The sequence below is a fragment of the Canis lupus genome, chromosome 15 (genome assembly GCF_003254725.2).
Source record: "Canis lupus dingo isolate Sandy chromosome 15, ASM325472v2, whole genome shotgun sequence".
Taxonomy (NCBI): Eukaryota; Metazoa; Chordata; class Mammalia; order Carnivora; family Canidae; genus Canis; species Canis lupus.
Window position 1 is genome coordinate 47,002,658 of NC_064257.1, and position 14,729 is coordinate 47,017,386.

The following is a 14,729-nucleotide window of genomic DNA, read 5'->3' on the forward strand; positions in this document are numbered from 1 at the left end:
CATCCTCACCTTGCTATGGGGTTGAAGGACAAGTTGCTCCTTATGACTATCTTTTGTCCTTATTTTGCTAACTCAAATGAATCCATCTTACTGCCTGCTTTTAGATTGAGAAGCAATTTCCAGGGTCCTAAAATTCCAAGAGACACACATCAGGCTCTATCAAAATTCTCACTTTACTTCAGTCTTTTGCAGCAACAGGGTTACAGCTAATGAATGATGCCAGTCTTTCTTTCTTGTAGATACCCTACCCCTCCATGGATGTTTCTTTTTAGAACATTTGAGGCAGGGCTTGAAGGGAAGAGAAAATACTGTGCACTCCCTGTAAGTTTGACTGCTCTTCTCTCTTAAGGGTGCTCTTGAATCCATTTTTGAACTTTAGACTTCACTTAAATAGGTTAGAGGTGGTAGTAAGGGTTGAGAGTTGCCAGACCAGTTCTTTTCTCTTCACTGAATCCTCCATGGATGTGTCTAGCATCTCTCTTTAGAATGTACAGCTATTTATAACTCATTGTTCTCAGTGTTGGGCTTCAGCCAAAATTCTTAGACAACAGGAAGAGTCCTATTCAAATTCATGTTTTAAATATATACACACACACACACACACACACACACACACACACACAGATACAGAGTTGATTTCATATTCCCTATGTTGTGCTTTTTAACTTTTTTTTTTAAATTGACAATTATATCATGTGTATTTATCATGTCATTACATTTCTTTGGAAATGAAATACTGATAATTAATATCATTGCATCTTATGAAATGTCATGATTTATTTCCCTTTTTAATTGTTTAAAATGTTAGTATTTTTTTCTATTTGATTGTAACAATAATGTATACTCATTAAAGAATTTTGGAAAATACAGAGAAGTTCCAGGAAGATGACATTATCATTTGCAATCCCATGAGTAACTACCTACTTTTTGGTATGTTTCCTGCTAGGTTTTCTCCAACTGAATAGTTATCGGTAGGTATATGGATATAGAGATAGTTATGTCAATGTATGTGTGCATATATGCATATATGCATATGCAGGCATATTTAATCTTATTAATACTTTGTATTACCATACATCTGTATTTAAAAATGAATGGGATCCCTACTGTATACCATTTTGTACCCTATTTTCACTTTCTATTATATTTTGATCTTTCTTCATATCTGAAGAAGTGTTTTAAAAACCTGTTTTTTATTACTAGCAAACATGTTAACTGTAGAAAAGTTAGAAGAGACAGATTAGCAAAAAGAAAGTCAAAATAATATTAACTTTTTGGTATTTATCCAGTCTGAGCCTACCAAACAGCCTTTAGATAGAAATGAAGTCATAATAATATGAATATGCAAATCTCACTAGCTATAGAACACATCAGTCTTCTGCTGCAAAGTTCTGTCTTCTATGCCCACCCTCTCCAGTTATTTATGGGCATTCCTCACATTAGAATGCTAATTGTTTCACTTCTGCTGCTCACTCATCTACTGGTAGCAGCTGTATTGGGACAGGAGGACCCGAGAGGCCATAGCCCTCTAGAGAACCTGGTGGGTAGATGCAGTGAAAGCTGCCATGCTCTAGTACCTAGAACCACTACTTTTTGTCCTCTGGGAGCCAGCTCAGTTTGCTTTACTGAGCTCCTTTTCTTCCTTAGTATTCTTTCTAAGGACCCTCTAGCTCCTGCCTGAAATCTGTCCTTCCTACCATCCTCTCTCCATCTCCCATAGTCTGAGAGTTATGGCTGTCTATGTGTGCAACTCAATTGTAGAGACAGTTAAAAAAAATACCCCTTCCCTGGAGGGTGTTTGAGCCTTGTTGTAATTCGTTAGACGTTGTCAGGCAGGAAGTTAGCACTGGAAGTCCTTGTGCGCACACACACACACACACACACATACATACACACATAATTACGGACTGATTTTTAGAATATACGTGATATTATATGATATTTTATACTGTGTAATTTTCTGGGTGTATTTATTATGAAACATTTTATGTATTTAAGTATTTACATCTGTATGTGCATGTGTACATGGTGGTTTTAGAGAAGTATCTATAGATTCTTTGACTCTCCTCCACTAAGAAGCAGCTTAATTAACCTTCCTTTGAATGTGAGCTGGACTTGGTGACTTGCTTCTAGTGATAAAACATCACTTTTAATGTTAGATTGTAAAAGACTAAGGCATTGGACTAAGACTATTACCAAAGTAATAGACCCAAAATCAAAAGTAAACAACAACAACAAAAAACCTTGAAAACCCCCAAAAAGAGGCTATGAGGAAATGGAAAAATAGCATACTATATAGCTCTTTGGAGTCTAAACAGCTGCAGAAAACATCCAAATAATATTTTAGAAACGGTCCCATGAAGAAATGAAGCCATCTCAAAACCTTAAATGCTGAGGGCTCACTGGTCCTGCTGGCACTGCTGCCCCAAGTGCCCTGCAAACTAAACTCTTCTTGTTTCATGACTTCCATGGAAGATTCTCAATCTCTGCTGCTCTCTGATCCTGCCTCTTAGTCTGGAATTAGTGAATATGAGTGATGGAACCTTTGTTGTAGGCATATACTCTCCAAATGGAAGGGACAACTCAGAATTTGGCCATTTTAGTTTCTACCTTGGAAAATAGGCTGGGTCTTTCACTGGGAACAGTGCAACTAACTTAATGCAACTAACAACCTTCACACGTCCAAAATGCATCCACACAAAGGGGAACAACACAAAGTTTCATTCATTACTGCATCCTGAAAAATCCATTTTTCATCTAGTTGCTTTACCATTTGGCTCCAATCCTAACAGCCAAACTGAAAAGTTGTTTAATACCAACATATCCTATACAAAATGGTGGAAGGAAAGATAAATGAGAAAAGAGAAGTGAAATATATAAGCCTGAGAAATTAAAGCACAAGAAGTTGCTATGTTCTCTCTTTGTAATTGGTCATGAAGCTAGTGTTAGTAATTATGACTCTTCTACTACTTATTTTATGTATCTTTTTAAAAAATGTAGCCAATGTCTCAAGTGTCAAGGTGTCTTACCTAATGTAGTGTCCCAAACGGTCATTCTTGAGGAATCTAAGGCTTTGGTTATCTTTCCTGCATGAATGCTGTGGCCTCCCAATGAGCTTTATCAATGGATAAGTCAGAACCAGGAAGCACCCCAGGACCTTCTTTTAGAACCTTCAATATTTCTTACTTTCCTAATTGTGTAGCAGCAATTCTAATTCCCCTTGACAGAATCAATCTCGAAAGTCAACACCATAATCCCCTTTATTGGCTATTCATTTAGTGCCCTGAAGAGCCTGATTTGTTCAGGTAGTATTGCCAATTTACCAATGAATGATTCCATTGTTTTATATTCTGATATAATCACTACTGCTTTGGTTACTGAGACAACCAAATCAACAGCACCCAGAATTTCATGAGCGGAAAGTTGCATTTTGAGAATGATGACATTTTGTGTAGGGTCTTCTGAAATCTAGGATTTCCCACTCCACCCTCTTTCAGGCCATTGATCATTGGCAGCTTTGCATGGTACTTTAGACAAGAGTAGAGGAAGGGATAAAGGTGTAGCACCCAAACTCACTCGAACTTTATCAGATCCTGTTCTGTATATCCAATCCTACTTGATGTTGGAGCACATTGGTGTACACCTGATGTTATAGACAAGTGGGTTAAGATGTCAAATTTATAATGTGAAATTTCAGGTCTCATGGTCACATGTGTTATTGTAAATAGATACTAGAGACAAACCAGGATCTATTATTCGAAACAAGAAAGACAGTTTAGAAAAGGGTAATGGCTTTAACCACAAATCTTAAGAATCTCTTCTGTGATTCTTCTAGGGACTAGCCAAAAACTTAACCATTGGATTTCATGAGTAAAGTAGTGAAGCTCCTTCCAGTAGAGTCTGGTCAGCTGAAAAGCCTTCTTTTCCCCTGAGACATTCCTTGAAATTATCACCTTTTAATGTACCCCATAAAGGCTCAGATGGCATATTTAAAAGCAGTCATATTTTCTCTCCCAAAACTAAAATGGTTCAAATATAATTCCCTTTTGCAGTGGACACAGATTACTGAATCTTATCATTCACTTTGTTTGAGAGAGCCCATATTGCCCTGGAAACATATTTTAGAGAAGTTAATATTTGGGTTCTGTGTTTTTGTATTTTTATCTCCTATTATTTGGAAAATGTATATTTTATGTTTGGCTCCCCATTTCCCATGAACTAGGATAATGTAGGATGGTGAGACAATCCACTTCTCTAAAGGGAATCAGGCTTATCTCTATTCTAGACTCATAAGATGTGGACTTTTTGAGATGTAGGAGTCTCAGGAGAATGACTAATGTCTAATATTATAATGAATGATTCCTGTTAGGTCTGAACTTGCAGGCAAGAAGATTAACAACTCAAACTACTTACTGATTTGAATGAGGCTGAGCAATATGAATGCATTTGACAACCAGGTTCTTAAAAAAGAAGACCATTAAGTGCATAATTCAAATACAAAACCGAGTGTACTTCTCCTAGTCACTTTTACCATACCTTGACCCTGTGGACAAGATATATTTCAAAAATTTTAGTTTGTGTTGTTTTGACGTGGAAAATGTGTGTTTTTTTTTTCTTGGATAGATTCAAACTTTCTGAACAACACTACGTTCCCATAGTTATTTGTCATGTGGGAGATATGGATAAATGGCTTTAGACCAGGGCAAGAGACACTCACTACATTGAACCTATCATGATTCTCGCTAATTATTAATGGCAGAGAAAAGGGACAGTTCTAATATGCAGAGGTGGAGAAATACTACCAGATTTGTTGCTTTGTCTATTCTTTATTAAAAACTCTCTGCCTACTTTTTCTTGTTTACTTAGCAAATCCTCCATCTTTTTTCTTTGCCAAACCCAGGTATTTGAAGTTTCTTTGTCTCTCTTCATGTGCATACCCCTGAAGACATTTCAAGGGTGCTTTCATAAGCATAGCTTTTAATGGCTAACAAATAACATGTGTGGAATGCCATATTTAAGACATTTATAATTCCAGCTTAAGCGAATATTGCTACAGCGCACAGGTATTTGAAGTTGCAAGGAATATCTGATGGGTAAGTGTTAGATCATTTTATATTTTGCTTATATAACTTTCACACATCTATGAGTATTTTAGGATTACTTCTTATGGTAAAATTTCTGGATCAAAGGGGTATATGTTTATAAGGTACAGGGAGCAAACTTGGCCCCAGAAAAGATAAATTAATTTATAATTCTACCAGTAGTGTACAAAGAGTTTATTTCTTCACAACTTTGTTAATTTGAGATGTTATAAATAAACACAATCTTTACAATCTGTTAGGTAAAAGGTATTATCTTATTTTTTAAATGTACAAATGACATATTTTAATAGGTTACTTATGTTTTTTCCATTTTTCCATTGCTGTTTTTGTCTTATTGATTTCTAAGAACTTTTTATATATAAAGAATATTTAACATTTACTTATCACTTATGTTTAAAATATTTTCTCCAATTTTTAATATGGATTTAATTAAAAGAAATAAATATTTTAAATATATATGTGATAAATATATCAATATTTTCCTTAATTTTTTTTTAACTGGATGCATTGATCGCATGCCTAGAAAGCTTTATCTGCACTAAATCTGTGTAAATATTCCCCTAGAGTTTTTTTTTTAAGACTTTATTTATTTATTTGACAGAGAGTAAGAGAACACAAGCAGGGGGAGCAGCAGAGGGAGAGGGAGAAGTAAGCTCTCCGCTCAGACAGCCAAACTCGGGGCTTGATCCTAAGACCCAGGGATCAGGACCTGAGCCAAAGGAGACACTTCACTGAGCCACCCAAGCACTCCTCCCCTAGAGATTTTTATAAAACATTTTGCTTCATTACTTCAATATAAGTCTTTATTCAATCTGTAATGCGTTCTAGGGTATATCTTGGGGGAAGTGATCCATTTTTTCCCCAAATGATAAATTCCCTGCTTTATTTATTAAATAAATTGTTCTTCCTCTCCTGATTTAAAGCACTATCTTATCCCAAACTGAATTCTTAAGTTTGCTAGCACTTAACCTATTTGTGGGCATTTTTTCCCCTATTTCCTTTGTTTGGTTTGATTCTGTGACTCTACACTGTTTTGATTATTACAGATTTTTAAACATTTTAAACATGATATTTAGTTCTTAATTTGACTCTGGTTGGTGAGAACATATTGTTTTTGAACAACATTATTTTCCAAATGACTCAATTTGTCGAAACTATTTAATCTGGGTTTTATTACTAGAATACTTCTATAATGTTGTTTTGAATTGGCATTATATTCTTATTTTAAATATTTATGGCATTTGTATTCATCTCCATAGCTATATTAGCGACAGTTATTTAGTTTTAACAATGTTCAACGGGTTTCAAGACACTATCTTGCCCTAGTAGATAACATACTCTATATTCTAGAGTTCTCTTTTGAATATTCTCTTGGTTGGATTAAAATTAGACTTGAAATAATATTTTGTTTTGCAAGAGTCCATGAGTAATATTCTTTATTAGCTCTTACACAGATGCATAAATGAACATAAACACAAATACATATATATATATATATATATATATATATATATATATATATATGTAAAGCTCTCTTTTTGTTTTTTGTATACAAGCTTGCATCTTAGCTTGGGTTAGCTCTTCAGGGAGATATAAATTGTTTTCCTTAAAAATATCTATAGATGTTAATTTTCAGTATAACTCTTAATTTTGACTTCTTATTCAGATGCCTCTAGAATACTGCTTATCTTATCCTGATGAATCACACTTTGGTATTAGACCTATTGGGTATCTTAGATTGTCATTTTATTATTCTTATGTAAAACAACTATTTTGATGCATATACATCTATTAATTACTCCATTGTTTTTGACATTTTGTGTCCCTAAGAATATATCTGAGACTTTCTTATTTTTTTTTTATTTTAGGTAGCATACTTTTTTCTACCTATATATTGTTTTTCATTTTGGTTATGCAAAATTTTCAAGAGAGCTTAGGTAATTTATACCTTTTCAGTAAAATTTCCTGCAGCATGTAGAGCAACAGCAATCCCACCTACTATGGGTTTGCACTGCAGTTTCAAAAGGTTTTCTACAAGTATGTTCTTGACTTTTCCTTGTGTTTTAATGTGCTCTTTTTCCCTTGGAGTTTTTGTTTTGAATTCACTGCATTGTAGCTCATCTTTTCAGGTTATACACCATATCACTGATTTGGTTTTTCTGTATTCTGTACTCTATACTGATTGTACTATAAATTTTAATTCAATTGAAATTCTATTGTCGCATTATTACCTTATTTCATACTACTCAAGGCTTAGTTAGCCTTGGACTTCCTCTTTATTTTAATTTTTTTAAAAATATTTTACTTATTTACTTATGAGAGAGAGAGAGAGAGAGAGGCAGAGACACAGGCAGAGGGAGAAGCAGGCTCCATGCAGGGAGCCTGATGTGGGACTCGATCCCAGGACTCCAAGATCATGCTCTGGGCTGAAGGCAGGCACTAAACTGCTGAGCCGCACAGGGATCCCCTGGACTTCTTGTTTATTATGCATTTTAGTCATGCTCAGTTTTATTTCAATTTCACATCATTATCTCACTTGTTTCTTTAAATTTAATAGAGTGCAAGATTGTAGGAGATTTCTGAATCTTCTAACTAATTCTTCTGCACTTGGAATATGTCTTTTCTTCTAGCGTATGCATCTAGCTTATGTACCCACTCTAAGGGTGCCTGGGTGTCCATTTGGTTAAATGGTCACCTCTTGATCTCAGCTCAGGTCTTGATCTTAGGCTTGTGAGTTCAAGCCCTGCTTTGGGCTCCATGCTGGGTGTGGAGCCTACTTTATAACTAACTAAATATTAGTTAATTTATAGTTACCCATTCTTGAATAAAAGATTAATTTAAGCCCAGTGTTTGTCATTAAACCATTTAGCTCATTGTGTTTAGGTGTCTCTTGTTAGATCTTAAGCTAGCATTCAAATGATGTGCACACTATGAAAATGATTTTGGAGTATTGTGCTAATTCAGGTAGCATCAACTCTACTGGAATATAGAAGAATCTCCTCCCACTTTTGCCAGGCTTCTGGATGATTATTTTTTCCTGAATAACTTGAGACATTATGTATATATATATACATGATATATATAAATACATATATATCCTTCTTTTGGATACACTGTGTCTAAAACTTAGATCCTCCCCCCTTTTTAAAATATTTTATTTATTTATTCATGAGAGGCACAGAGAGAGAGAGAGAGGCAGAGACATAGGCAGAGGAAGAAGCAGGCTCCCCTCAGGGAGATCCCTGAACTCCAGGATCACATCCTGAGCCGAAAGCAGTTTACCTGCTGAACCAACCAGGGGTCCCTAAAACTTCAATTCCTTAATTGCCCTTAGAGTTTGTATTAACTCTGTCCCTCCTAGTTCTGACCTCATATCGCAGTGTGACATTGCCTGTTCACTTTTAATCTGAAAACTGTTATACATTACTGAAATTGTTCATTAGTAGAAAAAAAGTAGGAAGGACCAGTGTAACAGAGAGGTGAGCAGAACAGGGGATTCTCTTAAATACTAGTGAAAAAACCTGATAAGAGCATTGATTAATATTCAAACTATTACTGTTGCAATGACACATTTTTTTCCTGTGTTGAGGGTGAGGACTGTGTTTTCAGAACAGAGAACATGTGTGTAGGTCAATAGACAAGAGACCCTGTGAATGGTAACAGGTTGTATAATGGACGGTGTAGAGAAAAGGGTGGGAGAAGATGAGGCTAAGGAGGTCAGAGTACATCACTACATATACCTGCCTGTGGGATTTAACTTTATCCTGAAGAAGGTGTTGAAATTTTCAAAGCTGGTGTGTAATAGTGGGACAGAAAGATCCCTTTGGCAATAATTTGATTGGAGCAGGAGGAGGATCTTGATGAGAAGAGCACATAGGAAGCCATGGCAATCACCCAGGCAAGAAAAAGGTAACATCCTGGAGGGAAAATGAAAGATTTTTTGATTGGAATAGAGGGCAAGAGAATGGAAGGAATCCAGGGTGACTCTCATGCATTTGGCTAATGTTACAGAGTCAATGAGTGTGACATTCACTGGAATAAGCTGGCTTGTTGAGACTGTGGTATTGAGTGATAATGAGTTCAGTTTTGGAATTTTATTAGTGATCTCATACATACAGTTTTTCTACATTTCTAAAGCAATGATCACTTTAACTTTAGTGGAACAACAGGAACAAAATGTTTCCAAGGATAATATATGGTGAATGTTTAGTATGCATATATTGCCTAAACTAGTTGGATTGTGGTATGTTGTTGCTAAGGCCAAGAAAGGGAGAGAAATTAACCAGCAAGATCAGTATTTAAATCAGAGTTGCATTGGCAGCATAAGGGAGTGAGAAAGAGCTTAGCTTTGGAAGGCAGGAAATTAATATCCTTGAACGGATTTTACTCATTAACAGTAGGATTTGGGGCAAGGCACTTAGTCACTTAGTCATAGGCTCATAGATAGTATCATCTTTCAAATTATTTCAGAGTCTTAAGATTTGAACTAGATAGTTGATATGAAATTGCTTCCATATGCCGGTTTCATATCTAGAATGAGGAGAAACAAAATATTAGATATTTATTGGAAACTGCATTGGGGCAGAAGTGTTCTGGTGCACTACCTTAAGATATAAATAAGACTAGCCTTTTGTGCATTTTAATGATACCTTTGATAAAAGAACATATTTAATTCAATTTTTTAAACATAATAGTTTGGAGACTAGAACATTGCAAATGTAAATTCTGACACATTACAAATAAAATAAAGCTAAATGGCAGTACTTAGTGCCAGAGAAGATTTTTTTTGCTATCAATTTTTTAATTAGCATTTTCCTTTATTAAAAATACAAGAAGAGAGGAAAAAAAAAGAGTTTTGCATTCAGTATTAATATAGTTTTCAACTCCTGGCTATGATTACATCATAAATATCATAGCCAAACTTCTTACAGAACTAAATACAGAGCATTTCATATTCTTTCAAACAAGTTCACATAATTAAGAAAGTGTTTTTCAAATGAAATAGAATTATCTCGTTTACTCTGCTGTATTTACATATGTCTTTCATGAAGAGCTATTTGGCAGTAAATCTAGCTGTTCTTTAAATAAGCATACTAAAATACTTCTTCAGAGTCTAAAGTTCTACTAAGAGGAAAAAAAAATCCACACCAATTTTGCCTCCGAAAAGATATTATCACTGCTCTTTTTGTTGGTCTAGAGACAAAATATTGGAGAAAATGGAATTTTACCAAAAGCAAGTTATGAATTCTCTTTCATAGAATCTTATCCTACAGTTTTTTAAATAAACCAATAAAAATTAATGGATTAGAAAAAAAAAAAACCCTACTTATTTCCCTCAAAGTATTTTGGAATAAAGAAACTGATAATTATTTACCCAGAGGCAATCCTAGGTAAGCTCCCCTGAGGCAGAAGTCCAAATGAAAAACTTAAACACTGCAAATTGTGTTCGTCACATGAAGTCCTACACATTTAAAACTGAAAACAAGCCAGCCCCACGTCTGATTGGTAGATATTATTAACTAGTGTCCATTCAGCACCTCAGTTTGAATGGGTTTCATTGCCAAGTTTAAATTTTAGGTGTGTTAATATCTGACAGAGATTCCATTTTAACTCTGTTGGTTGAAAAAGCATATATTTTAACAGTTGAATGGGTTTGAGAATAACAACTTCTCAGCTTGTGCCTGAGTGTCAGATCATTCTTATTGATACCAGGGGATTAGACTAGTGGTTCAGAGGCACTCTTTGCGGTCAGGCTGCTTGAGTTTGAATCCTGGCTTGGCTGTCTACTTAGTAACCATGTGACTTGAAACATATTACTGTCCTTCTTTGTCCTCAGTTTCCCTAATTGTAAAATGGGGAAAATAAGAGTACCTCTTTCATGGTTGTTGAGAGCATTATATGAGTAAATATATAAAGCAGTTAGAACAGTTCCTGACACACTAAGTGTTCAGTACTTGTAAGCTCTTGTTACTATTATCAGCTCAGAGAATAGTTAACACTATATAAAGCTGATAAGCAATGAGAAAGAAGAGTAGACTCTGTGATGGTGTCCTAGACATTGCAGGGATTTGGGGGAAGGAATGCATCATTCATGGGGACTCTACCAGTCCCCAATAGAAGCCAATAGGCCTCTTCTTCTTATTCCTTGGGATCAATCTTGAAAAACCAAAAGGAAGAGTATATCACTATATTCATCATTGAATGCTGGCGACCTAATCAGAACCTTCAGTTATTTTTTTGCTGGTAACATTCATTCCCAAACGAATCCCTCCTCTCCCCCTCCCTATCCCCGCAAACTTGCAAAACCCACATGCCTCACTTGAGAAATACATGTGCCAAGTTTGAAATTTTAAAATTCAAACTCCTTTAATTTTTTGCATACACATAAATTCTGGCAAATTTCGATGCTGGTTAAAAAAAAAAAAAAAAAAAAAAAAACACGTTTTGCTTGTTGGAATGCTATTATCGCTCCAAACGAATGAACAGATTTCTTCAGCCTTTCTAAATGTAATTCATTTCTGAGAAGACAATAAGGATGAAGAATTTCTTCTTTAAGGGTCATGCTGAAGGAGGCATAGAAAGTACTGAGTTTGTGCACACAATGTGCAAAATAAGTTTGCTCTCACCTATAACCGGATTATTTTATAAAGTTTCTTTGCAAAACTCCTGATGAGAAAACATAGCCTTGACAAAATGAAGAAGGAGTTTTAACTGGAACCTATACTCCTCATGTAACTCATTACAATGGATAGCTTTATGTGTCAAATTGGGTAAGCTATATTACCCACATTTTCAGTCACATACTTATCTAGGTACTTCTGTGAAGTTATTTTGTGAAAGTGGTTAACATATGAAACCAGTTCACTTTAGGTAAAGAGGACTAGCCTAGATAATGTGTATAGGCTTCATCCAATTGTTAGAAAGGTCTATGCGCAAAACAGAAATTTCTTCCTTACGTGTGAGGTCTACAGTCCCAGCTTCTACTTGAGAATTCCAGCCTGTAGGCTTGCTCTACAAATTTTGAACTCTGACCAACCAAACCCCACAATTTCATGAGACAACTCCTTGATATAAATCTCTCATATATATATATATATCATATATATATATATGATATATATCATATATATATATCATATATATATCTCACTGATTCTGTCTCTTTGGTAGAACTCTGATAGACATTTTGTCTTAACTGTGATATAAAATGCGAAGTGCAAGTTTCAGTGGCATAAGACTTTTTACTTAAACTGCAACAACACTACTGATTTTCAGAATTTAAGCATCTATAGTTGGTTTTTAATTTTTTATTGAAACATTGCACACACACACATACACACAGAGGGATAACACATATCAAATTGAATAAACCTGTAGAATCAATACCCAAATCAAAAAACATAATATAATCTGTATGCCAGAAGTCACCTTGGTGCTCCTTGTCATCATGTCTCCCCTTCTCCCAGGGTAACCAGTGTCTTGGCCTCTAAATGCATAGATTAGTAAGCAGACAAGACTTTCAGTGTTGATAAGTAAATGTGATTTGAGAATAGATATCATTATCTTTAGACCTGGGTTGAGGTGTTGAAGCAAAGAGTGTCTCATTACTCAGAGGTTGTTATAAACCCACTAAGATTTAGAGCAAATGATGAGTTTTTCTTACTATTGTAAAGTCTTAGTCACTAGAGAGATTTTCTTAAGTGTATATTATAAACTCTATTCCAATTAATAAGGAAAGCTAAGTCCATAGAGTAGGGAATTTAGTAGGCAGATTTCTGCCCTCACGTTATTTAATAATTAATTGCAAAAAATAATTAATTCTGTAAAATGGAAATTTGTTTCTTTCCAAACTTCAAGCCGGTGGTACTGTAGTGGTCTTCCTGAGTATTCCAGATTTTTAAAAAAGATTTTACTTAAATATTTGAGAGAGAGAGCAAGTGCACAAACCAGAGGCAGTGGTGGTGGTTATGGTGGTGTAGGGGCCAAAGGGAGAAGCGGACTCTCGACTGAGCAGGGGAACCTGACTCTGGGTTCAATCTGATCCCAGGATTCCAGGATCATGATCTGAGCCAAAAGCAGATGCCTGATCAACTTTGCACAGATGCACCCTCCAGCTTTTTCATAAGGATACATAGACCAGCTTCTTTGCTGAAAAGAGACTTTCTGTGTACGATATATACCATGTGAAAACATCCCTTTTGTTGGTATTTATAAGATCTCTCACTGATAGCACTTTACTGACTTTGTGAAGCTCTCTAGCCATCTGCAGCTATTTCCTGGTATCACATATGCAATCAGTCCATAATTCCTTACAGGAAAGTTAAGTCAGTAATATCCAACTTGATGTACATTTTAAAATTAAATAAATATCAGAAGATTATTGGTGTAAGTAGCACCACTTCAGAACTTGCATTATAAAAACTCTACTTCGGTGGTGGAAAATAGGACTTCTGCACCCAGAAAGGTTTATGGAAAGATGGATGGTTGGGAAATGAAACCAGGAACGGACTTCAAAATTCCTGTGTACACTCAAGTTCTGTCTCCTCTGGCCAGTAACCTCCCAGGTACCTTTTACAACATTGACCAATGTTGGTCATTGTGAGCCCTCTATTTTCATCCACGTGAGCCCTCTCTCTTGGTCAATGTGAGCCCTCAATCCTATTCCTTGGGAAGGCATTACTCAGATCTGAATATACACCACTCCCCAAATCCCTTAGGTTATAAAAAATTTCAGGGCATTTGATTTATTGGGGTGAAAACAGGAAAAAAGAGACCTGGGGAATGGAAAGCCCTGTTAAATAGCTTGGCCATTCTAGCTCTCATTGTGGTAATGAGAACAAAACCAGATTAACATGGCTGTTGGGGATTTCCATGTTGACAAAGTTTTTGTATTTATATCATAGTCATATAGGTGCATGTCTTATCTTCACTAATATACCATAGACTTTTTAAGGAAAAGATATCTTCCCAATAAAGCTTTGTGTTGCCTCCATAGTGTCTAAAAAATCAGTATTTGTCATATAGATTAAAAAAATAACCATCATTTAGTTTTTAATATTAACCCATCAAAATTAGGAAAAAATTATGCAATTTTGGGGATGAAGGTTATTTATGCTCCAAAAGAGATTTAGATGATCTAACCATTGCCTAATCTTTTAAAGGAAGAATAAGCAGAACGAATCTAAATAAAGCCTTAATGTATCAACACTTGGGATGCTGCACATTATTCTGGTTATTTCATCTTGAGGGACAGAAGAGCAACAGAAATAATAGGAAAAGAATAAGGAGACCATGAAAGAACTGTGACAAGGACATGAGCAAATCCTATTAAATTATTGATCTTATTGTGTCCTTTAGTTACAAACATTTACAGCAAAACTTCTTGAAAGCTTATCCATTCACTTGGATCTGATTTCTCTACTCCAATCTCCCTCAAGTCCTCCCTAACCCACCTTTCAACACCAAATCCACTCTACCAACACTGACTCCAGGGACACACATTCCAGGCCTTCCTTATAGGGCTTGACTTCCCATTTGACAAAAGTGACCACTCTCTCCTTTTTTGAAGTTCGTGGCTTAGCTTCTAGGATGTGCTCTTCAGGATGTCCCTCTCCCTGCCTCTTCGCG

The 14,729-nt window shown here is 35.5% G+C and overlaps 1 long non-coding RNA gene across 2 annotated transcripts in view; it reads left to right on the forward strand.

Moving 5' to 3' along the window:
• Positions 1–1,390: 1,390 nt before the first annotated feature.
• Positions 1,391–14,729, forward strand: part of LOC112654789 (uncharacterized) — a 33,528-nt gene continuing 20,189 nt past the window's right edge. For both annotated transcript variants that reach the window (XR_003133369.3, XR_003133368.3), the window contains exons 1-2: positions 1,391–1,540; positions 4,901–5,093. This is a non-coding gene — a long non-coding RNA (uncharacterized LOC112654789). The remainder of the gene's footprint in view (positions 1,541–4,900; positions 5,094–14,729) is intronic.